Source organism: Bos grunniens, chromosome 2, assembly GCF_055505025.1.
Source record: "Bos grunniens cultivar Pamir isolate PY7600 chromosome 2, Bosgru_T2T1.0, whole genome shotgun sequence".
Taxonomy (NCBI): Eukaryota; Metazoa; Chordata; class Mammalia; order Artiodactyla; family Bovidae; genus Bos; species Bos grunniens.
Genome location: NC_141166.1, coordinates 66,576,475 through 66,600,638, shown reverse-complemented (window position 1 = coordinate 66,600,638; position 24,164 = coordinate 66,576,475). Strand labels below are relative to the sequence as shown.

Sequence of the window (24,164 nt, the reverse complement as noted above, 5' to 3'; positions counted from 1 at the left end):
GAAGCTAAGAGAGAGGCCTAAAACTTATCCCCCACCCCCACCTTTTTTACAGGATGATGGATAAATTGTTCTTATTTTGCTGTCTTTTCAAATTTTCCTCAAAATGCTTTGTTTGTTGGTTTTTAAACAGAAAAACATGTCTTCCTTGCCAGTTGTTAGAAAGAGAAAAGTAAGAGAAGAAGAGAATGAGTAAGTGGGCAGGCAGATCTGGGAGGTTGAAGACAAAACAGAATCAAGGCTTGTTATGCAAGACAAAGAAGGAAAAGCAGATCAGGCCTCCCGGTAGATGACCAGGTGTGAAGTACACTTCACCAGTGCCCGTTCTTCTTTAGTGTACTGACTAGCAGGCCAGGTAAGGAAAGGATGCCATGATGCTTTTTACTCCATCTCAGTCCTCACCCCTAATGAGGTAGCTGCTGTGGCTTTCATGCATTTCACTATAATTTCTTCATATTCTTCTTGGGTCAGTAACCCTCCTGTTTCACTTTTATTTCTTCAAATTTGGGCAGCACAACTGTAATGTAGCCTTTGGTGGATGGCTTCTCTTGAAGAATAGATGGTTTATGGATAATGTTTACATTCACTTTCATCAACCACCCTCTAACACAGTTAGATATGATATATTCTTCTCCACCTGAGCAGTAAATCTTACACAGAGGTGCAAGTTCTGTGAGAAACTGTGTCCCCCGCTTAAATTTCTCAGAGACTTTGTTCTGAAGGCTGCAACAGTTGGTACTGATTTGATTTAAAAATTCTTTTAATTGTTTTTTCCACTTTGAAGAACTGAATGAGATCCCACCAACATGATGACATGTATTCGGTTAGAGTGCTATAGTATACAGTGGTCCTTGCAGGGTTTTCCTTTGATGTCCTGTTTTTCCACATCTCTGCAAATGCCACATTTTCCACATCTCTGCCTTGGCCTGCTTTGTATCAGTGAGTAAAGAAACGATCCACAAGCAACAGCATCACGGGCTCAGCAGCCAAGGTGGCCACAGGGTCCTTGGGATTGGTAGTCATGGCAACCTCGGGTGCTACAAACCTTCCTAAACCTTATTCTTTTGTAGCATCTTCAGGGGGAGAATGGTCCTGTCAATACCTTAATTTTAGACTTCTAGCCAGAGCTGTCAGATAATAAATTTCTATTGGTTAAACAACCAGTTTGTGGTACCTTAATATAGCAATGCTAGCAAACTAATACCACGAGGTTGGCATTTTGTTTACAATTTCCTCTCAGGTCATTTGTCAACATTTAAGTTACATATTGATAAGCCAAGTAAATACTGAAAAGTTATTAATAAAAGTGAGACAAATTTCCACAAAGTTAGTGTTAAGGGGAAAACCCTTGATCTCAGAACCCACTGAAGAGGAGGGATCTTGTTAAATAAACGTGGCAAACAGATGTGAAAAAAATGGAAACAATGAGACTTCACTTCCTTGGTCTCCAAGATTACTGCAGACAGTGACTGTAGCCATAAAATTAAGAGATGCTTGCTCCTTGGAAGAAAATCTATGACAAACATAGACAGCCCATTAAAAATCAGAGACATCACTTTGCCCACAAAGGTCCATTTAGTCAAAGCTATGGTTTTTCCAGTAGTCATGTATGGATCTGAGAGTTGGACCATGAGGAAGGCTGAGTGCTAAAGAACAAATACTTTCGAATTGTGGTGCTGGAGAAGGCTCTTGAGAGTCCCTTGGACAGCAAGGAGATCAAACCAGTCAATCCTAAAGGAAACCAACCCCGAACACCCATTGCAAGGACTGAGGCTGAAGCTCCAATACTTTGGCCACCTGATGCCAAGAGCTGATTAACTGGAAAAGACCCTGATGCTGGGAAAGATTGAGGGCAGGAGGAGAAGAGGATGACAGAGAATGAGATAGTTGGATGGCATCATAGACTGAATGGACATGAGTTTGAGCAAACTCTGGGAGATAGTGAAGGACAGGGAAGCCTGATATGCTGCAATCCATGGGGCTGAAAGAAGTTGGACATGATAGCAACTAAACAACAGCAACAAGTAATATTAGCTTTAAAATAATAATAGTGTATCATGGGGATTAAAAGTTCTATAGAATTGAAATACACACTATCAATAGGACAAACCACAATGTGGGAGGGTAAATGAAGTTAAAGTATTTTAAGGTTCCTATATTGTACAAGAAGTAAAAGATACAATTAAAGGTAGATTTAAGGATGGATGCTATAATATCTACAATAACATCTTAATTTATATATATATATATACATATATCGGAGAAGGCAATGGCACCCCACTCCAGTACTCTTGCCTAGAAAATCCCATGGACGGAGGAGCCTGGTAGGCTGCAGTCCATGGGGTCGCTAAGAGTCGGACACGACTGAGTGACTTCACTTTCACTTTTCACTTTCCTGCATTGGAGAAGGAAATGGCAACCCACTCCAGTGTTCTTGTCTGGAGAATCCCAGAGATGGGGGAGCCTGGTGGGCTGCCATCTATGGGGTCACACAGAGTCGGACACAACTGAAGTGACTTAGCATAGCATAGCATATATATATATATATATATGTATCTCCAACTCTGAAATATATTTTAGATTGTCTTAGATAGGGCTATATTAATTGAGGTAAAGTAGACTTGAATGCAAGAAATATTAATAGAGACACAGAGGGATATTTCACAATGATTAAAGGGTAAAATCAACTAAATGAACTACAGTTCTAAATATGGATGCATCTAATAACTTTGCTTTAGAATATATAAAGCAAAAAATTGACAAAATGGAAAGGAGAAATAAATAAATCCACTATCTCTGCTAGAGACATTAACATATATCTTTTAAAAATAGCAAAATATCAATAAAGGTATACTGATGGTTCAAAATGCAGAATAAACCAAAATACCTAACAATATATTGACTTCCAGTTTTTCAAGGACAGAGCCTAGAAGTCACTACTTCATCCTAACAAATAAAAAGCTGAACAGACTAAAATATTAACAAATCTTCTTAGATCTATAAGAGAGGGGAGAACACAGGGCAAACCATTGCCCCCAAGACTGGAGAGACAGAGAGGTAAATCCTGGGATTCAAGGCTTACCAGAGCAGAGACTGACAAGCAAAAACCAATGTAACCAGTACCAGGGTAGAAAAACCTAAACTATAATCAGCAAACTATTGAAGGCTCAGTGTGGACAACTCTGAGAGTTAAAAACTCCAGGGGAACCAAATCATAGGAGCTCCCCCAAACTTTTGTAAGTTTTACCTCCAGGAACTTGACTAGGTCCTCAAAGGAAATATCAGAGAAAAATCCCAGTGTGCTTCCAGTAACGATAGGGAATCAGTATGAATATGCTCAGGTACTGTGTTCATCTTAACAAATCCTGCCCTCAGGGGAAACTAGTTAACCAGAAATCAACCTGCTGGGGTAATATCAGAACTCACATGACCCGGGGGAAAGAAAATACCCAACTCAGTCAGCACTAGTATTTCACATGGGAGAAGAGAAATACCCAACCTGAACCCACTTCAGTCATCCTGTCCCACATAGCAGTGAGAAAAAAAAACCTGAATACTGGTGAAGTGTAAAAATTCAGAGGTAAAATACTGAGACCTCATCATAGGCTACAGAGTTCTTCCTCTTCCCCAACACCTCACCACCACATTTCTAAAGGCCTGTTTATAACAGTTTCTTTTACCTTGTATATAATGTTAGGCTATCAAGAAAAAAAATTATAAGACATACAAAAAGGCAAAAAAATACAATGTGAAGAGACAGAGCAAGCATCAGAACAAGACATGAAGAAATTGGAATTATCAGACTGGAAATTTTAAACAATTATGATTAATATGCTAAAGTAGAAAGCATGCAGCAAAAGATGGGTAATGTAAACAGAGAGATGGAAGAAGAAGCTAAAAATTCTTCTAAGAATCCTAAGAACCAAACAGAAATGCTAGAGATAAACATACTATAACAAAACAAAAACCCCCCAAACACTAACTGGAATGAAGGATGCCTTTGATGGGCTTACTAGTAAGCTAGACAAGGCTGAGGAAAGAGCTTGACAATGTGTCAATAGAAACTTCAAAACTGGAAAAGCAGAGAACAAAGACTGGGGTGAAAAAAAAAAAACAACAAAAGAGAAGAGAATACCCAAGGACTGTGAGACAACACAGTAAAAGGTGTGATGTGATATACCCATAGTGGGAATACTAGAAGGAGAAAAAAAGAGAGAAAGGAACAGAGGAAATATTTGAAACAATAATGACTGCTGCTGCTGCTAAGTTGCTTCAGTCGTGTCCGACTGTGCGACCCCAATAATGACTGAGATTTCCTCAAATTAATGTGAGACAGCCAAAACACAGATCCAGGAAGATCAGAGAATATCAAGCAGGATAAATGCCAATAACATATGTGGAACATTACACCTAACAACTGGAGAATAAATATTCTTTTTAAGCGTATGCAAAGGATCTACCAAAGTTGACAATACACCCTGGTGGCACAGATGGTAAAGAGTCTGCCTGCACAGTGGGAGACCCGGATTCAATCCCTGGGTTAGGAAGATCCCCTGGAGGGGGAAATGGCAACCCACTTCAGTCCTGGAGATTTCCATGGACAGAGGAGCCCGGTGGGCTACAGCTTACAGGGTTTCAGAGAGTTGGACACGAGTGAACGAGTAACACCAAAGAAAATATCACCAAATAGTAAAAGGCTGCAGTCACAGAGTGTATTTTCTGACAGCGAATCTAAGAAAGAATTCAGAGACAAAAGATAACTTAAAAACTCTCCAGATTTTTTTAACTTATTTATTTTTATTGAAGGATAATTACTTTACAGAATTTTCTTGTTTTCTTTCAACCCTCAACATGAATCAGCCATAGGTATCCATAAATCCCCTCCCTTTTGAACCTCCCTCCCATCTCCCTCCCCATCCCATCTTGCTATGTTGATACAGAGCCCATGTTTGAGTTTCCTGAGCCACACAGAAAATTCCCATTGGCTATCCATTTTACATATGGTAATGCAAGTTTCCATGTCACTCTTTCCATACATCTCACCCTCTCCTCCTCTCTCCCCATGTCCATTTGTCTATCCTCTATGTCTGTTTCTTCACTGCTGCCCAGTAAATAAATTCTTCAGTACCCTTTTCCTAGATTCTTTATATATATGTGTTAGAATACAACATTTATCTTACACTTTCTACTAACTTCACTCTGTATAGTAGGCTCTAGATTCATCCACCTCCTTAGAACTGACTCAAATGCACTCCTTTTTATGGCCAAGTAATATTCCATTGTGTATATGTACCACAACTTCTTTATCCATTCATCTGTCAATGGACATCTAGGTCACTTCCATGTTCTAGCTATTATAAATAGTGCTGTAATAAACAATGGGATACATGTGTCTCTTTCAATTTTGGTTTCCTCAGGGTATGTGCCTAGGAGTGGGATTGCTGGGTCATATGGTAGTTTTATTCCTAGTTTTTTAAGGAATCTCCATACTGCATTCCATAGTGGCTGTATCAATTTACATTCCCGCCAGCAATGCAAGAGTGTTCCCTTTTCTGTATACCCTCTCCAGCATTTATTGTTTGTAGACTTTTTGATGATGGCCATTCTGACCAGTGAGATGTGATATCTCATTGTAGTTTTGATTTGCATTTCTCTAATAATGAGCGATGTTCAGCATCTTTTCATGTGTTTGTTAGCCATCTGTATGTCTTCTTTGGAGAAATGTCTCATTAGGTATTTTTCCCACCTTTTCATTGGGTTGTTTGTTTTCCTGGTATTGAGAGGCTTGTATATACTGGAAATTAATCCTTTGTCAGTTGTTTCATTTACTATTATTTTCTCCCATTCTGAGAGTTGTCTTTTCACCTTGCTTATAGTTTCCTTTGCTGCACAAAAGCTTCTAAGTTTAATTAGGTCTTACTTGTTTACTTTTTTTTTTATTTCCATTGCTCTACGAGATGGGTCATAGAGGATCTTGCTTTGATTTATGTCATGGAGTGTTCTGCCTGTGTTTTCCTCTAAGAGTTTTATAGTTTCTTGTCCTACATTTAGGTCTTTAGTCCATTTTGAGTTTATCCTTCTGTATGGTGTTAGGAAGTATTCAAATTTCATTCTTTTACATGTAGCTGTCCAGTTTTCCCAGCACCATTTATTGAAGAAGCTGTCTTTGCTCCATTATATGTTCTTGCCTCCTCTGTAAAAAATAAGGCACCCATAGGTGCTTCGGTTTATCTCTGGGCTTTCTATCTTGTTCCATTGGTCTATATTTCTGCTTTTGTGCCAGTACCATACTGTCTTGATGACCATAGCTTTGTAGTATAATCTGAAGTCAGGAAGGTTGATTCCTCCAGTTCCATTCTTGTTTCTCAAAACTGCTTTGACTATTCATGGTCTTTTGTGTTTCCATATGAACTGTGAAGTTTTTGTTCTGATTCTGTGAAAAATGCCATTGGTAATTTGAAAGGGATCACTTTGAATATGTAGATTGTTTTGGTAGTATAGGCATTCTCACTATATTGATTCTTCCTACCCAGGAACATGGAATCTCTCTCCATATGTTTATATCGTCTTTGATTTCTTTCATTAGTGTCTTATAATTTTCTGTATATAGTTCTTTTGTTTCCTTAAGTAAGTTTATTCCTAGATGTTTAATTCTTTTTGTTGCAGTGAGGAATGGGATTGATTCCTGAACTTCTCTTTATGATTTTTCATTGTTAGTATATAGAAATGCAAGTGATTTCTTTTTTTTTTAATTTTTTTTAAATTTTATTATTTTTTTAAATTTTATTTTATTTTTAAACTTTACAATATTGTATTAGTTTTGCCAAATATCGAAATGAATCCGCCACAGGTATACCCGCGTTCCCCATCCTGAACCCTTCACCCTCCTCCCTCCCCTACCCTCCCTCTGGGTCGTCCCAGTGCACCAGCCCCAAGCATCCAGTACTGTGCATCGAACCTGGACTGGCGACTCGTTTCATACATGATATTATACATGTTTCAATGCTATTCTCCCAAATCTCCCCACCCTCTCCCTCTCCCACAGAGTCCATAAGACTGATCTATACATCGGTGTCTCTTTTGCTGTCTCGTACACAGGGTTATTGTTACCATCTTTCTAAATTCCATATATATGCGTTAATATACTGTATTGGTGTTTTTCTTTCTGGCTTACTTCACTCTGTATAATAGGTTCCAGTTTCATCCACCTCATTAGAACTGATTCAAATGTATTCTTTTTAATGGCTGAGTAATACTCCATTGTGTATATGTACCACAGCTTTCTTATCCATTCATCTGCTGATGGGCATCTAGGTTGCTTCCATGTCCTGGCTATTATAAACAGTGCTGCAATGAACATTGGGGTACACGTGTCTCTTTCCCTTCTGGTTTCCTCAGTGTGTATGCCTAGCAGTGGGATTGCTGGATCATAAGGCAGTTCTATTTCCAGGTTTTTAAGGAATCTCCACACTGTTCTCCATAGTGGCTGTACTAGTTTGCATTCCCACCAACAGTGTAAGAGAGTTCCCTTTTCTCCACACCCTCTCCAGCATTTATTGCTTGTAAACTTATGGATTGCAGCCATTCTGACTGGCGTGAAATGGTACCTCATAGTGGTTTTGATTTGCATAGAAATGCAAGTGATTTCTGTGTATTGATTTTGTATCATGCCACTTTGCTAGATTCACTGATTAAATCTAGTAATTTTCTGATGCTATCCTTAGGGTTTTCTATGTACAGTATCATGTCATCTGCAAACAGTGAGAGATTTACTTCTCCTTTACTGACCTGGATTCCTTTTATTTCTTTTTCTTCTCTGATTGCTATAGCTAGGACCTCCACAACTATGTTGAATAATAGTGGTGAAAGTGGACACCATTGTCTTGTTCCTGATCTTAGGGGGGAACGCTTTCAGTTTTTCACCATTGAGAATAACGTTTGCTGTAGGTTTCTCACATAGGGTCTTTACTACATTGAGGTAGGTTACTTCTACGCCCATTTTTTGAAGAGCTGTAATCATAAATGGGTGCTGAATTTTGTCAAGGCTTTTTCTGCATCTATTGATATTATCATATGGTTTTTATCTTTCAATTTGTTAATATGGTGTATTACATGGATTGATTTGCATATATTGAAGAATCCTTGCATTCCTGGAATAAAACCAACTTGATCATGGTGTATGAGCTTTTTGATGTGTTTCTGAAATTCTGTTTGCTAGAATTTTGTTTAGGATTTTTGCATCTATGTTCATCAGTGATATTTGCGTGTAGTTTTCTCTTTTGTGTGTTGTCTTTGTCTGGTTTTGGTATCAGGGTGATGGTGGCCTTGTAGAATGAGTTTGGGAGTGTTCCTTCCTCTGCAATTTTTAAAAAGAGTTTTAGAAGTATAGGCATTAGCTCTTGTCTAAATGTTTGATAGAACTCTCCTGTGAAGCTGTCTGGTCCTGGGCTTTTGTTTTTTGGGATACTTTTGATCACAGCTTCAATTTCAGTGCTTGTAATTGGGTTGTTCATAATTTCTATTCTTCCTTGGTCTATTCTTCTAGTCTTGGAAGATTGAACTTTTCTAAAAATCTGTCCATTTCTTCCAGGTTATCCATTTTATTGCCATATAATTGTTCATATTAGTCTCTTATAATCCTTTGTATTTTTGCAGTGTCTGTTGTAACCTCTCCTTTTTCATTTCTAATTTTGTTGATTTGATTCTTCTCTCTTTTCCTGATGAGTCTGGCTAAAGTTTTGTCAATTTTGCTTATCTTTTCAAAGAATTAGCTTTCAGTTTTATTAATCTTAACTATTGTTTCTTTCATTTCTTTTTCATTTATTTCTGCTTGTATCTTTATGATTTCTTTCCTTCTACTAATTTGGGGTGGGGGAGGTTTGTTCTTTGTCCAGTTGTTTTAGGTGTAAAGTTAGGTTGTCTATTTGATGTTTTTCTTATTTCTTGAGGTAGGATTGTATTGCTATAAACTTCCCTCTTAGAACTGCTTTTGCTGAATCCCATAGGTTTTGAGTTGTTATGGTTTGAGTTTTATATTATAGGTTTGAGTTTTCGTTGTCATTTGTTTCTAGAAATTTTTTTATTTCCCTTTTGATTACTTCAATAACCTATTGGTTATTTAGAAACGTGTTGTTCATCTCGATGTGTTTGAATTTCTTACAGTTTTTTTTTCCCTGTAATTGATATCTAGTCTCATAGTGGTGTGGTCAAAGAAGATGCTTGACACGATTTCAATTTTCTTAAATTTACTGAGGTTTGATTTGTGACCCAAGATGTGGTCTATCCTGGAGAATGTTCCATGTGCACTTGAGAAGACAATGTATTCTTCTGCATTTGGATGGAATGTCCTGAAGATATCAATGAGATCCATCTCATCTAATGTATCATTTAAGACTGTGTTTCCTTATTAATTTTCTGTTTTGATGATCTGTCCATTGGTGTGAGTGAGGTGTTAAAGTCTCCTACTATTACTGTGTTACTGTCAGTTTCTCCTTTTATGTCTGATAGTGTTTGTCTTATGTATTGAGATGCTCCTATGTTGGGTGCCTAAATATTTACAATTGCTATGTCTTCCTCTTGGGATGATCCTTTAATCATTATGTAGTGTCCTTCCTTATCTCTTGTAATTTCTTTATTTTAAGGCCTATTTTGTCTGATATGAGGATTGCTACTCCAGCTTTCTTTTGCTTCCCATTTGCATGGAATATATTTTTCCATCCTCTCACTTTAAGTATGTATGTGTCTTAAGCTCTAAAGTGGGTTTCTTGCAGACAGCATATATATGGGTCTTGTTTTTGTATCCATTCAACCAATCTGTACCTTTTGGTTGGAGCATTTAGTCCATTTACATTTAAAGCAATTATTGATATATACATTCCTATTGCCATTTTCTTAATTATTTGGGGTTGATTTTATAGATCTTTTTTCTTCTCTTGTATTTCTTGACTATATAAGTCCCTTTAACATTTTTTGTAAAGCTGGTTTGGTGGTACTGAATTTCCTTAACTTTTGCTTGTCTGAAAAGCTTTGATTTCTCCATCAATTTTGAATGAGATCCTTGATTGAAGATTTTTCCCTTCAGCACTTTGAATATATCCTGCCATTCTCTTCTGGCCTGAAAGATCAGCTGTTAAGCATATGGGGTTTCCCTTGCATGTTACTTGTTGCTTCTCCCTTGCTGCTTCCAATATTCTTTATTTGTATTTAGTCTTTGTTAGTGTGATTAGTATTTGTCTTGGCATGTTTCTCCTTGGGTTTATCCTGTATGGGACTCTTTGTGCTTCTTGGACTTGATTATTTCCCTTTCCATGTTGGGGTAATTTTCAACTATGGTCTCTTCAAAAATTTTTTCATACCCTTTCTTTTTCTCTTCTTCTGGTACCCTATAATTCGAATGTTGGTGTGTTTTATATTGTCCCAGAGGTCTCTGAGACCATCCTCAGTTTTCTTCATTCTTTTTACTTTATTCTAGTCTTCAGAAGTTATTTCCACCATTTTATCTTCCAGCCCACTTATTCATTCTTCTGCTTCAGATATTCTGCTATTGATTCCTTCTACAGTATTTTTAATTTCAGTAATTGTGTTGTTTGTCTCTGTATGTTTATTCTTTAATTCTTCTATGTCTTTGTTAATTGATTTTTTAATTTTCTCCATTTTGTTTTCAGAGTTTTTGATCATCTTTACTCTCAATATTCTGAATTCTTTTTCAGGTAGTTTGCCTATTTCCTCTTCATTATTTGGACTTCTTTGTTTCTACTTTGTTCCTTCATTTGTGTAGTATTTTTCTGCCTTTTCATAATTTTTTTTAAACTTACTGTGATTGAAGTCTCCTTTTCCCAGCCTTCAAGGTTGAGTTTTTTTTTTTTCCTTTTGGTTTCCTGCCCTCCTAAGTCCAGTGGTTTGTGTAAGCTTCCTATAGAGTAGATTTGTGCTGAGTTTTTTTTGTGTTTTCTTCCTATAGCCAAAGCTGAGTGAGGTGGTAATCCTGTCTGCTGATGGTTGGGTTTGTATTTTTGTTTTGTTTGTTGTTTAGATGAGACGTCTTGCACAGGGTGCTACTGGTTGTTAAGTGATGCCAGGTCTTGTATTCAAGTGGTTTCCTTTGTGTGAGTTCTCACTATTGGATACTCCCTAGGGTTAGTTCTCTGGTAGTCTAGGGTCTTGGAGTCCGTTTTCCCACTCCAAAAGCTCTGGACTTGATCCCTGGTCAGGAACACAGATTCCACAAATGGTTTGTTATGGCATTAAGTGAGGTTAAAACCAAAAACAAGAAACCAAAGCTAAACCCCAGACAAATGGCTGTTACAAAATCAGACAAATAATAATTAAAATAATGGAATATATACATATACACGTACAGCCATGAGCAAAATCAAAACAGTCCAATGAAAATAAAGTATAGGAGATTGATCCAGTGAATAAAGGAAATAAAAAATTATATTTACCAGTTAAGAACAAAACTAACTAAAGCACAAACTGGAAAATAAAACTAAAGCAGGTGCCAAGTGAGGAATAAAGCATTGAAAACAAAACTAACAAATATGTTGAGAGAAAAAGAAATAATTGATATGCAAAGTTAAATAGAGGCATATGAAGAAGATTTATATACATTAAAGATTAACTGCAAGGGGAAAAAAACAGAAGGAAAGGCTAACAAAGGAATAAATGTAGAAAAACTACAGTAGATTAAAAAAAATTAAAATTATAAAAAAGAGAAAAAGAAAAGAAAAGGAAGAAGACAGAAAAAGAGAAAACTCCACAGAACTGCAAAAGCCCAACATAGAGGCAGAGGTTTATAACAACAATAAAAAGTGTGACTGAATATACACAAATACATACATACCCACAAGCAAAATCAAAACAGTCCGTCAAAAATAAAGCACAATAGATTGACCCAGCGATCAAAGGAAACCAAAAATTACATCTACCATTTAAGAACAAAACTAACCAAAGCACAAACTGGAAAATAAAACTAAAGCAACGTGCTAATTGGGGAATAAAGCAATGAAAATAAAACTAACAAATATGTCAAAAGGAAAGGAAAGAAAGAAAGAATGGATATGAAAAGTTAAATAGAGGTAGCTAAAGAAGATTTATATACATTAACGATTAGCTGCAAGTGGAAAAGAACAGTAGGAAAAGCAAACAAAGGAATAAATATAAAAAAAATAATAATAGGTTTTAAAAATTAAAATTAAAAAAAAGAGAGAAAAGAAAAGGAAAATGCCACAGAATTGCAAAAGCCCAACGTACTGGCAGAGGTTTATAATAACAATAAAAAATGTGACTGAGAGAAAAAAAAAAAAACTCAAAAGCTTAATTAGATTTCATAGCACCAATAAAAAGACAACTACAATGGAGGGGGTCGCGGGTGCAGGATGGGAAAAATTTTTTTTAAATCCGAAAGAATCCACAGAACAAGTCAAAACAGAAGAAGAATAAATGTTTTTCTTGAGTCACTGCTGTCAGAGTCATTTCCCTTGCTGAGAGTCACAGTCCACCTCACCTCCCTAGAATGCTCTTCAACATTGTGCTAATCTCTGGACCTGCTGTGGAGGCAGCTAAGATTCTAATCTGGTCCTACTCCTGTGTGTTCTTGCCTCCAATGTCCACAGCTATCAGAACAAGTGCGTTTTCTTTTGTTCAGTTCAGTTCAGTTCAGTCGCTCAGTCGTGTCCAACTCTTTGTGACCCCATGAACCGCAGCACACCAGGCCTCCTTGTCCATCACCAACTCCTGGAGTTCACCCAAACCCATGTCAACTGAGTCAGTGATGCCATCCAACCATCTCATCCTCTGTCGTCCCCTTCTCCTCCTGCCCTCAATCTTTCCCAGCATCAGGGTCTTTTCAAATGAGTCAGCTCTTTGCATCAGGTGGCCAAAGTATTGGAGTTTCAGCTTCAACATCAGTCCTTCCAATGAACACCCAGGACTGATCTCCTTTAGGATGGACTAGTTGGATCTTCTTACAGTCCAAGGGACTCTCAAGAGTCTTCTCCAACACCACAGTTCAAAAGCATCAATTCTTTGTTGCTCAGCTTTCTTTATAGTCCAACTCTCACATCCATACATGACCACTGGATAAACCATAGCTTTGACTAGACGGACCTTTGTTGGCAAAGTAATATCTCTGCTTTTGAATATGCTGTCTAGGTTGGTCATAACTTTCCTTCCAAGGAGTAAGTGTCTTTTAATTTCATGGCTGCAGTCACCATCTGCAGTGATTTTGGAGCCCAGAAAAATAAAGTCAGCCACTGTTTCCACTGTTTTCCCATCTATTTCCCATGAAGTGATGGGATCAGATGCCATGATCTTCGTTTTCTGAATGTTGAGCTTTAAGCCAACTTTTTCACTATCCTCTTTCACTTTCATCAAGAAGCTCTTTAGTTCTTCTTCCCTTTCTGCCATAAGGGTGGTGTCAACTGCATATCTGAGGCTATTGATATTTCTCCTGGCAATTTTGATTCCAGCTTGTGCTTCTTCCAGCCCAGTGTTTCTCATGATGTACTCTGCATATAAGTTAAATAAGCAGGGTGACAATATACAGCCTTGACATACTCCTTTTCCTATTTGGAACCAGTCTGTTTTTCCATGTCCAGTTCTAACTGCTGCTTCCTGACCTGCATATAGGTTTCTCAAGAGGCATGTCAGGTGGTCTAGTATTCCCATCTCTTTCAGAATTTTCCACAGTTTATTGGGATCCACACAGTCAAAGGTTTTGGCATAGTCAATAAAGCAGAAATAGATGTTTTTCTGGAACTCTCTTGCTTTTTCCATGATCCAGCGGATGTTGGCAATTTGATCTCTGTTTCCTCTGCCTTTTCTAAATCCAGCTTGAATATCTGGAAGTTCACAGTTCACGTATTGCTAAAGCCTGGCTTGGAGAATTTGGGGCATTATTTTACTAGCATGTGAGATTAGTGCAATTGTGCAGTAGTTTGAGCATTCTTTGGCATTGCCTTTCTTTGAGATCAGAATGAAAACTGACCTTTTCCAGTCCTGTGGCCACTGCTGAGTTTTCCAAATTTGTTGGCATATTGAGTGCAGCACTTTCACAGCATCATCTTTCAGGATTTGAAATAGCTCAACTGGAATTCCATCACATCCACTAGCTTTGTTCGTAGCGATGTGTCCTAAGGCCCACTTGACTTCACATTCCAGGATGTCTGGCTCTTTCTTTTGTAGGAGCTCTCAATGTCCTTTTATATATTGCATAGACACAGAGTCTGCCTAGTTTATTGTGTGGATTTAATCTGCAGTTTGTACAGCTGGGAAGGTTTTCGGTCTTCTTTCTTAGCTACACTGCCCCTGGGTTTCAATTGTGGTTTTATTTCCATCTCTTCATGACAGAGAATCCTGGAAGGCCACAGTCTACAGGGTCTCAAAAGTTGTACATGACCAAAGTGATCCTGCAAGCATAGATGCAAGATTTTTTTTTTTTTTTTTTGCACGTGGCAGCTCTGCCGCAGTGAGGGTCGAACATGAAGGTGCCACAGCTGCTTGGCTTCCAGGGACCCTGGCAGCACCAAGTGTCCAGGGACACGGACTGCCTCCACCACAGGAATTATGGCCCTATCAGAGTCTTTTTTCAAGTATCTTGTAACCGGCTATCAGAAGGCCTCTTTGGGCAGTCTTTCTCTGTAGTTCTGCCCATTCAGGCACTTTGAGGGCTCCCTTGCCTGGGGTCCTTCTTTGTTGTTCGGCACATCAGGCACATAGAGGGGCACCCCTGGCTGGGGTCCTACTCTGTAGTTCAGTGCATCAGTCACTTAAAGGAGCACCCTGGCTGGGGTCCTACTCTGTAGTTCAGTGCATCAGGCATTTGATGGGCCAGCCTCTCTATTGTTCAGCTGTCAATGCTGGCTTGTAGTGAGAGAGAGGCCATGGTGATGGCTCCACCCCCTATGTGTGACTCAGCAGTATCTCCTTGCTTCCATGGCTGCTTGGCTTTCCTCCACAGGTATTTCCCACCACAATCTCCTCCCTCACATCCCCTCCATCTGTCTCTCCACAGTCAACAGCAGCCCTCACCATGGAATTGCTCCACAATCCCTAAACTCTGGCTTCCAGCTTCTGAACCTTCCAGGGAACCTGCGTTCCTGTCTGGGGTATGTATGGCTGCGGCAAGGACTGTTAGGCTGCCACAGATTAGCTGTTTTCACTCTCAGTCTTAAATGTCTCTCTTCTGACTCAGACAATTGCCCTGATGTGGGGATCGGACCCCTGCTTCAGTTCCCCTACCTGCCAAGGGCAGGTCCAGCCCTACTAACACTCCTGTTTTTCCCCTTAGTTCCTTCCTCCTACCGAGTGTTGCATGATTCAGTATATTCTTTTCCTCTGGTCAGGTATTCCTGTCCGCTCTCAGCTGGTGTTCTGCATGCACTTCTGTGTCTGAAGGTGTATTCCTGATGTATCCATGGAGAGAGATGTACTCCACATCCTCCTACTCCTCTGCCATCTTGTTCTCTCTCCAGATGTTTTTAAATGAAACAATATGCTTTTAAATAACCCGTGGACCAAAGAATAAATCACAATATATATTAGAAAATAATTTGAAATGCATCTGAATCAAAAGATGACATATCAGTGTTGGAGGATAAATTTGAAATAGTGCTTAGAGGGAAATTTGTAGCCTTAAGTGCATATGTTAGCAAAAGAGGATAAAAAGCAACAATCTAGTCTCCATCTCAAGAAAGTTATTTTACTTAAATCCAGAGAAACTAAAACAAAAAAAGAAGAGCAGAAACCAATAAAATTAAAAGCCAACATACAATGAAGAACATCAATAAAGTCAAATTAAAATGATTAACTGATAAACCCCTAGCAAGGTGACTGAGAGAGAGAAGACTATCAGAAATGAAAAAGGGGATATTATTATACAGTCAACAGATATTAAAAATTTTATAATTTTTATTTGCCTATAAATTTGAAAATTTAGAAAATAAAATGAACAAATTCCCTGGTCACAGTTTTCAAATGTACACAACAAAAAATAGAATAATCTAGATAATTTTTATTTATTAAAGAAAATGAATCTGTAATATAAAACTTTGACCAAAAATAATTCCATGCCAAGATAATTATACTGTTGAATTACTCCAAACATTAAAGGAAAAAAATAATAACAATTTTACCTAAACTCTTCTAGAGCATAGTAAAAGATGGAACATTTCAAACTCATTTTATGAATCCTCCACAATTGTAATACTAAACCTGAAAAGAATATTACATTAAACAAAATATAGACCAGTATCCATCATTAACATAGATTCATAAATAACAAGAAAAATATTAACCAATTAAATATACCAATTAATACAACCAATTAAATCTATACCAAAAGGTAATTTATCAAGAATGCCAACTTGATTTAACATTTTAAAAAATCTATGTAATTTACCATATTAAAAAATAAAGGAGAATAATTACATGATCACCTCAATAAAGACAGAAAGAGCATTTAATAACTTTCAACACCCATTCATTCATGATTTAAAAGAAGAAAGGAAAAAAATGCACCTTTAGTAAGGAGATAATAGAATGTGCTCTCCTAGAGTACATCGAACATCTTACGTAGTGTTAAAACAACGAACTTTCTGTCTGAGAATAGGACTGAGGTTAAGGATGTCTGCTATTACCTTTATATTCAGTATTGTACTGAAAGTCCTTACTAGCATAATAGGTTAAGAAAAATAAATAAATATTAGAGAGGAATAAATAAAACTGACTGTATTTTCAGATGGTGTATTTTTGTGTGTTAAAGATCCCAAAGCAAACATATGTACACCTATGGCTGATTCATGTTGCTGTTTAACAGAAAACAACAAAATTCTGTAAAGCAATTATCCTTCAATTAAAAAATAAATAAATTTTTAAAAAGCCCAAAGCATATACATATAAAGTATTAGAATTCATAAGTGATCTCAAAAATATTTTTGGATGTAGAGTAAAAAAATTAATTACATCAATGTTACTCTATACTATGCTATGCTATGCTATGCTAAGTCACTTCAGTCGTGTCTGACTCTATGTGACCCCATAGACAGCAGCCCACCAGGCTCCCCCATCCCTGGGATTCTCCAGGCAAGAACATTGGAGTGGGTTGCCATTTCTTTCTGCAATCCATGAAAGTGAAAAGAGAAAGTGAAGTCGTTCAGTCGTGTCCGACTCTTAGCGACCCCATGGACTGCAGCCTACCAGACTTCTCCGTCCATGGGATTTTCCAGGCAAGAGTACTGGAGTGGGGTGCCATTGCCTTCTCCGGTTACTCTATACTAGCAGAAATAATTCCTGGTTCTCAGGTGGTTCAGTGTGAAATGCATGAAGACATGGGTTTGTTCCCTCAGTTGGGAAGATCCCCTGGAGAAGGATATGGCAACCCACTCCAGTATTCTTGCCTGGGAAATTCCTTGGACAGAGGAGCCTAGCAGGACTAGAGTCCATAGGGTCACAAAAGAGTCAGACATGACTTAGCAACTAAGCAACAAACAAAAACAACAGCAGAAATAATTAGGAAATAAAAATTTAAAACACAAACATATACAATAGCATCAAAATAATCACTTAGGAATAAGTTTAACTAAAGTTGTACCAGACCTCCAGAATACTGAAATGGGTTGCCATTTCCTTTTCCAGGGGATCTTCCCTACCGAGGGATCGAACCTGCATCTTCTGCATTGACAGGCAGATTCTTTATCACTGAGCCACCAGGGAAGTCCCACATATAAGGGTAAACACTGATAAATTGGACTTTGGTAAAATTAAGAATTTTTGTTCATCAAAAGTTATCACTGAGACTGTAAAAGAGGAGCTATAGAAAAATTTGCAAACACATACCTGACGAAGAATTGATAATCAAAATAAACAACTTCTATGTATTAATTAAAAAATACAGGTAAGCCAATTTTTAGAAAGTGGACAAAATGCTTGAGTAGGCACTATTCAAGTTTTTTACAATAACTACTGAAAGTGAAATTTTGCAGACCTTTGAACCTAGCAATTTCACTTTCTTGACTAAATTCAATTTCCAGGATCTTGGCCTGAGTTACAAACAGAACATTTATCATCTAGCCTCAAATGAGGTTGAATACACCAAGTTTACATTTGAAAGTGACATGGAGGGCATATTAAGAGTTAAATCAGAATCAAATTGCTGAAGTATGAAAAACATTTTGTCTTATGTGATAGGAAAGAAAATTAAAGAGTATAAATAATTTCAGATAGTGTTTGATGCCAGAAATAAAATGATGTCATCAGGACCCAGTTACTCTCTCGGCTGTGCTCCCCATGTTGGTTTTATTCTCAGGGACCACTTAGTGGCAAATGGTGCCAACAACTCTGGTCCTCCTTCTTCCCCATTTTAAATCCAGCTGAAAACTGAGCATTACCCAGCCCCACCCCCACCACAAATTGTTACATTGTAAGCTGCAGACATAGTCAATAAAGCAGATAGATGTTTTTCTGGAACTCTCTTGCTTTTTCGATTATCCCGTGGATGTTGGCAATTTGATCTCTGGTTCCTCTGCCTTTTCTAAAACCAGCTTGAACATCTGGAAGTTCACGGTTCACATATTGCTGAAGCCTGGCTTGGAGAATTTTGAGCATTACTTTACTAGCATGTGAGATGAGTGCAATGAGTGTGGTAGTTTGAGCATTCTTTGGCATTGCCTTTCTTTGGGATTGGAATGAAAACTGACCTTTTCCAGTCCTGTGGCCACTGCCAAGTTTTCCAAATTTGCTGGCATACTATCATGGGAAATAGATGGGGAAACCGTGGAAACAGTGGCAGACTTTATTTTTTGGGGGGCTCCAAAATCACTGCAGATGGTGACTGCAGCCATGAAATTAAAAGATGCTTACTCCTTGGAAGGAAAGTTATGACCAACCTAGATAGCATATTCAAAAGCAGAGACATTACTTTGCCAACAAACGTCCATCTAGTCAAGGCTATGGTTTTTCCAATAGTCATGTATGGATGTGAGAGTTGGACTGTGAAGAAAGCTGAGCACCAAAGAATTGATGCTTTTGAACTGTGGTGTTGGAGAAGACTCTTGAGAGTCCTATGGACTGCAAGGAGATCCAACCAGTCCATTCTAAAGGAGATCAGTCCTGGGTGTTCTTTGGAAGGAATGATGCTAAAGCTGAAACTCCAGTACTTTGGCCACCTTATGCGAAGAGTTGACTCGTTGGAAAAGACTCTGATGCTGGGAGGGGTTGAGGGCAGAAGGAGAAACAACAGAGGATGAGATGGCTGGATGGCATCACTGACTCGATGGACGTGAGTTTGAGTGAACTCCGGGAGATGGTGATGGATAGGGAGGCCTGGCATGCTGCAATTCATGGGGTCGCAGAGTCGGACATGACTGAGTGACTGAACTGAACTGAACTGAAGCTGCAGAACTCACTCTCATTGGAAGAATTTGAATCATTTGTACAATACTGAAATAACTCTGATCACAGCAATGAAATTACACTGGTTAGACCTGGGTCACATGCTCATCCCTGAACCAGTCCCTGTGACTGAAGGAATGCAAAGTACTGGCTGGTCCATTATGAGTGATGTTCTCTTTATCTGGAATCAGGCGTCACTCCAGACCTACATGGACTGAGCCAGGTATAGACAAAGGAACTTTGAGGTGTTATTCCCAGAAGCGGGTAATTGATGCTGAACAATTAAAGCCACAAACATGCTCCACAAGTGATTGTCGTGAGGCTGATTTTCAGAGAGCAAAGTAAAAGACTCAAGATCCACAGAATTAGTGGCAGAAGCTGAACTTCTACACCTAAAAAGCTTAAGAAAAGCAAGGTTCTCCTGGAAACTGTGAGATTCAGACAGACCCTGAGACCTTCATTCTGTCAAGTATTTTTCCCTCAGTTCCAGGCTGTCTCCAAGGCCAGGAAAGGGAGGCATTTCATGCTGGGAGAACAGGTTGCCAGACAGTCTCCTCAGGTATCTGGATGCAATCCTACACAGCCTTCATGGGAGAAGGCTGGGGTCTTGACTAGGAGCCAGGAGTCTGGTGGCCCGGCTGGGCCTGAACGTCCAGGGTTGGCGGGAGGTGCCTTATGCACACTATCTCTCCATAGCACCATCTGCAGCTGCTGTCTGCATTTGGCCCCAAAACAACAGTATTGCCAGTCACTTTAGGGGATTGTTGCGCTTTCTGTAAGCAAGACTTGGGAAAGGCCACATTTGACACTTGATTTCCCACCTTGAAGTTAAAAGACTCGGCTTAGGTCAAGAAACATGAAAAAAAATAAATAAATAAAGAATGTGCAGCATGATGGTTGAGAGAATGCAGCTATGCAGGACAGCACACCAGAATGTACATGTCAAGGAAATGAGTGAAGAGGGTGCCCAGAAAGGATCTATGGCCTTGAGTTTGCTAAAGATGCTCTAGCAAGTTTTGGGCTTTTGTTTTTAAGACCACCACAAGCAGAGGAAGGAAGCAAAACAAAAAGTTGGCAGGTATAATGAAATAGGAATGCCTGATGATGCCTGGGTAGCCTGAGAGAAGGGTGATAAGAGTCCCTAGAACTGAGAAACTAAAAGAAGAAGTCAGGAGGTGCAAGAAGAGACAGGGTAGAGAAGTCCTGCCATCATGGAAAATGCCTGGGACACAAGATGAAGATACTTTAGGAAAAAAATGCCAGAGGTAGGAAAGGTTGAGGACTTCCAACATCAAACTGGGATTCAATTTTGAGTTGTAAAATAGCCTCCCTACATTCCCCTAAGCCTTTTGCACATAATTTCCTTAGAAGAAAATATTTAGGAGGAAACAATGAGAGGAGTTATATTCTACATTTAGGTTGACTTAGGGTAGAGGGTAAAAAAAAAAAAAAAAAAGCCATAGAAGGAAAGATGATTGAGCATTCAAGAAAAAAAGAAAGGCAGAACAAAATATTAAGCCCCTAAAAATACACAATAATTTTGGGAGGATGTTGGCTCTAATAACATGTGATAGAGGTTTGAGACATTTTTATTTGACTGTTAATTATTATCATTGTGGTGGCTCTTCAAGTCAGGAGTGTTAGGTATTCATAGATGTTTTAGTGTGAAGAGTTAAAGAGAACTCTAAAAATATGTTTGGTTGTCGGAAATACGGACCCAAAGGAGGCTCACATTGAATGAATTGAAGTGCCAGAACAGTCTTGGTGTGCTATAAAGGTTTCAGTTCAGTTCAGTTTAGTCGCTCAGTCGTGTCCGACTCTTTGGGACCCCATGAACTGCAGCACGCCAGGCCTCCCTGTCCATCACCAAGTCCCGGAGTTCACTCAGACTCACGTCCATCAAGTCAGTGATGCCATCCAGCCATCTCATCCTCTGTCGTCCCCTTCTCCTCCTGCCCCCAATCCCTCCCAGCATCAGAGTCTTTTCCAATGAGTCAACTTTTTGCATGAGGTGGCCAAAGTACTGGAGTTCAGCACCATTCCTTCCAAAGAACACCCAGGACTGATCTCCTTTAGGATGGACTGGTTGGACCTCCTTGCAGTCCAAGGGACTCTCAAGAGTCTTCTCCAACACCACAGTTCAAAAGCATCAATTCTTTGGTGCTCAGCTTTCTTCACAGTCCAACTCTCACATCCGTACATGACTACTGGAAAAACCATAGTCTTGACTAGATGGACGTTTGTTGGCAAAGTAATGTCTCTGCTTTTGAATATGCTATCTAGGTTGGTCATAACTTTCCTTCCAAGGAGTAAGTGTCGTTTAATTTCATGGCTGAAATCACCATCTACAGTGATTTTGGAGCCCCAAAAAATAAAGTCTGACACTGTTTCCACTGTTTCCCCATCTAATTGCCATGAAGTAATGGGACTGGATGCCACGATCTTAGTTTTCTGAATGTTGAGCTTTAAGCCAACTTTTCACTCTCTTCTTACACTTTCACCAAGAGGCTTTTTAGTTCCTCTTCACTTTCTGTCATAAGGGTGGATTCATCTACATATCTTAGGTTATTGATATTTCTCCCAGCAATCTTGATTCCAGCTTGTGCTTCTTCCAATACAGTACCAAAAACTTATGTTATTAACTTTTTTCCCAGCCTACCTCAAAGGGACCTATGGCCATATACCAGGGAGACTGTGCACTGGGGAAAGGAAATAATCAGATCTTTTGAGGACTACCTGGACACTGGCTATGAACTAATTCCTGGAGACTCAAAGCATCACTGTAGCCCACCAACACAGGGCTTTATAAAGGTCAGGTGACCAATAGAGATTTATCTCAGGTACATCAGAGTGGGCCCTGAAGGTCTCTGAATGCTTCCTGTGCTTATTTCCCCAGACCTGGAATACTCAGTAGGAATATGTATATTCAACCACCTCATGCGAAGAGTTGACTCATTGGAAAAGACTCTGATGCTGGGAGGGATGGGGGCAGGAGGAGAAGGGGATGACAGAGGATGAGATGGCTGGATGGCATCACTGACTTGATGGACGTGAGTCTCAGTGAACTCCAGGAGTTGGTGATGGACAGGGAGGCCTGGCGTGCTGTGATTTATGGGGTCGAAAAGAGTCAGACACGACTGAGCGACTGATCTGATCTGAATCTCATAACTGTCAGAATCTCCAGGTTGGTTCCACAACCTGTGCAGTGAGGGCTATTATAGTAGGAAAGGCCAAGTGGAAGCCACCCGAATCATCTCTATCTACAATACTAAGCAAATGCAATACTGCATTCCTGGGAGAATTGGAGAAATCATTGTCACCATTGATGACTTGAAAGGTGCAGAGTGTTGATTTCAGCCACATTCCCTTTCACATCTCCTATTTGGCCTGTGCAGATCTTGGAGAATGACAGTGGATTATCATAAACTTAATCAGATGGTTATTCCAATTACAACTGATGTTCCAGATGTAGTTTCATTGCTTGAGCAAATTAACACATCCCCTGGTACTTGCTATGGAGCTATTGATCTGGCAGACACTTGATTTTTCTTGAAACCTATTAGCAAAGATAGCCAAAAGTAGTTTGCTTTCAGCTGGCAAGGCCAAAAATACACTCTCACTGTCCTACTTCTGTGGTCTATCAACTCTCCAGTTCTATGTCATGATTTAGTCCATAGGGACCTTGGTCACCTTTCACATTCACAAGACATCATGCTGGTTCATTACACTGAGATATCATGCCAACAGAACCCACTGAGCAGGAAGTATGGCTCAGTGGCAAAGTATCTGCCTGCCAATTCAGGACCTGCGGGAGACATGGGTTTGATCCCTGGGTAGGGAAGAGCCCCTGGAGAAGGAAATGGGAACCCACTCTAGTATTCTTGCCTAGGAAATCCTAGTAAGTTCTCGCCAGAGGAACCTGGCAGGCTCTTCTGTAGTCCATAGGAGTCGGACCCAACTGAGCAACTGAGCACAAGCCAGAAGTAGCAACTATTCTATACACATTGTTAAGACACTTGCATGTCAGAGGGTGGGAAATAAATCTAACAAAAATTTACCTCAGTGAAGCTGATGGGGTGCAGGGGTGGGAGGGTATGTTAAAATATCCTTCTAAGAAGAAGGATAAGTTATTGCATCTGGCCCGTTCTACAGCCAAAAAAGAGGCACAGTGCCAGTGGACCTCCAGATTTTTGAGGCAACATATTCCTCATTTGGGTATACTTCTCTAGCCCATATACTGAGTAATCTCAAAAGTTATTAACTTTGAGTAGCATCTAGAACAAAAGAAGTCTGCTATACAAACTCCTCTGGCACTTAATCTAGCAGACCCTACAGGGCTTGAAGCATCAGCTGCAATTAGAAATGCTGTCTGGAGACTTTGGCTGGTCCCTTTAGGTGAATCACGGCACAGACTTTCAGGATTTTGTGGTAAAGTCCAACTCTTCTCTGACTACTCTCTTTCTGAGAAGCAGCTTTTAACTTTCTCCTGGGATTTAGGAGACTGAATAGTTACTTAATTACAGATCATCAGGTTACCACATGACCTGAGCTGCCCATTATGAACTAACCCACTAAACTATAAATTGATCAAGCACAGGAGCATATTATTACCAAATGGAAGTGGTATATAAGATATCAGACTCAAGCAGGTCTGAAAGGCACAAGTGAGTTCCATGAAGAAATGCTCCAAATGAAAATGATTACAACTCCTGCAACATTCTGTACTTCAGCCTGCACCCTTGACCTCATGGAGTGTTTCCCATGACCAGCTGACTCAG

The 24,164-nt window shown here is 39.2% G+C and overlaps 1 pseudogene; it reads right to left on the bottom strand.

Annotated features, from left to right (window-relative positions):
* Positions 1 to 378: 378 nt before the first annotated feature.
* On the bottom strand, positions 379 to 1,020 carry LOC147378196 (protein Abitram pseudogene; annotated as a pseudogene).
* Between the last annotated feature and the right edge of the window lie 23,144 nt (positions 1,021 to 24,164).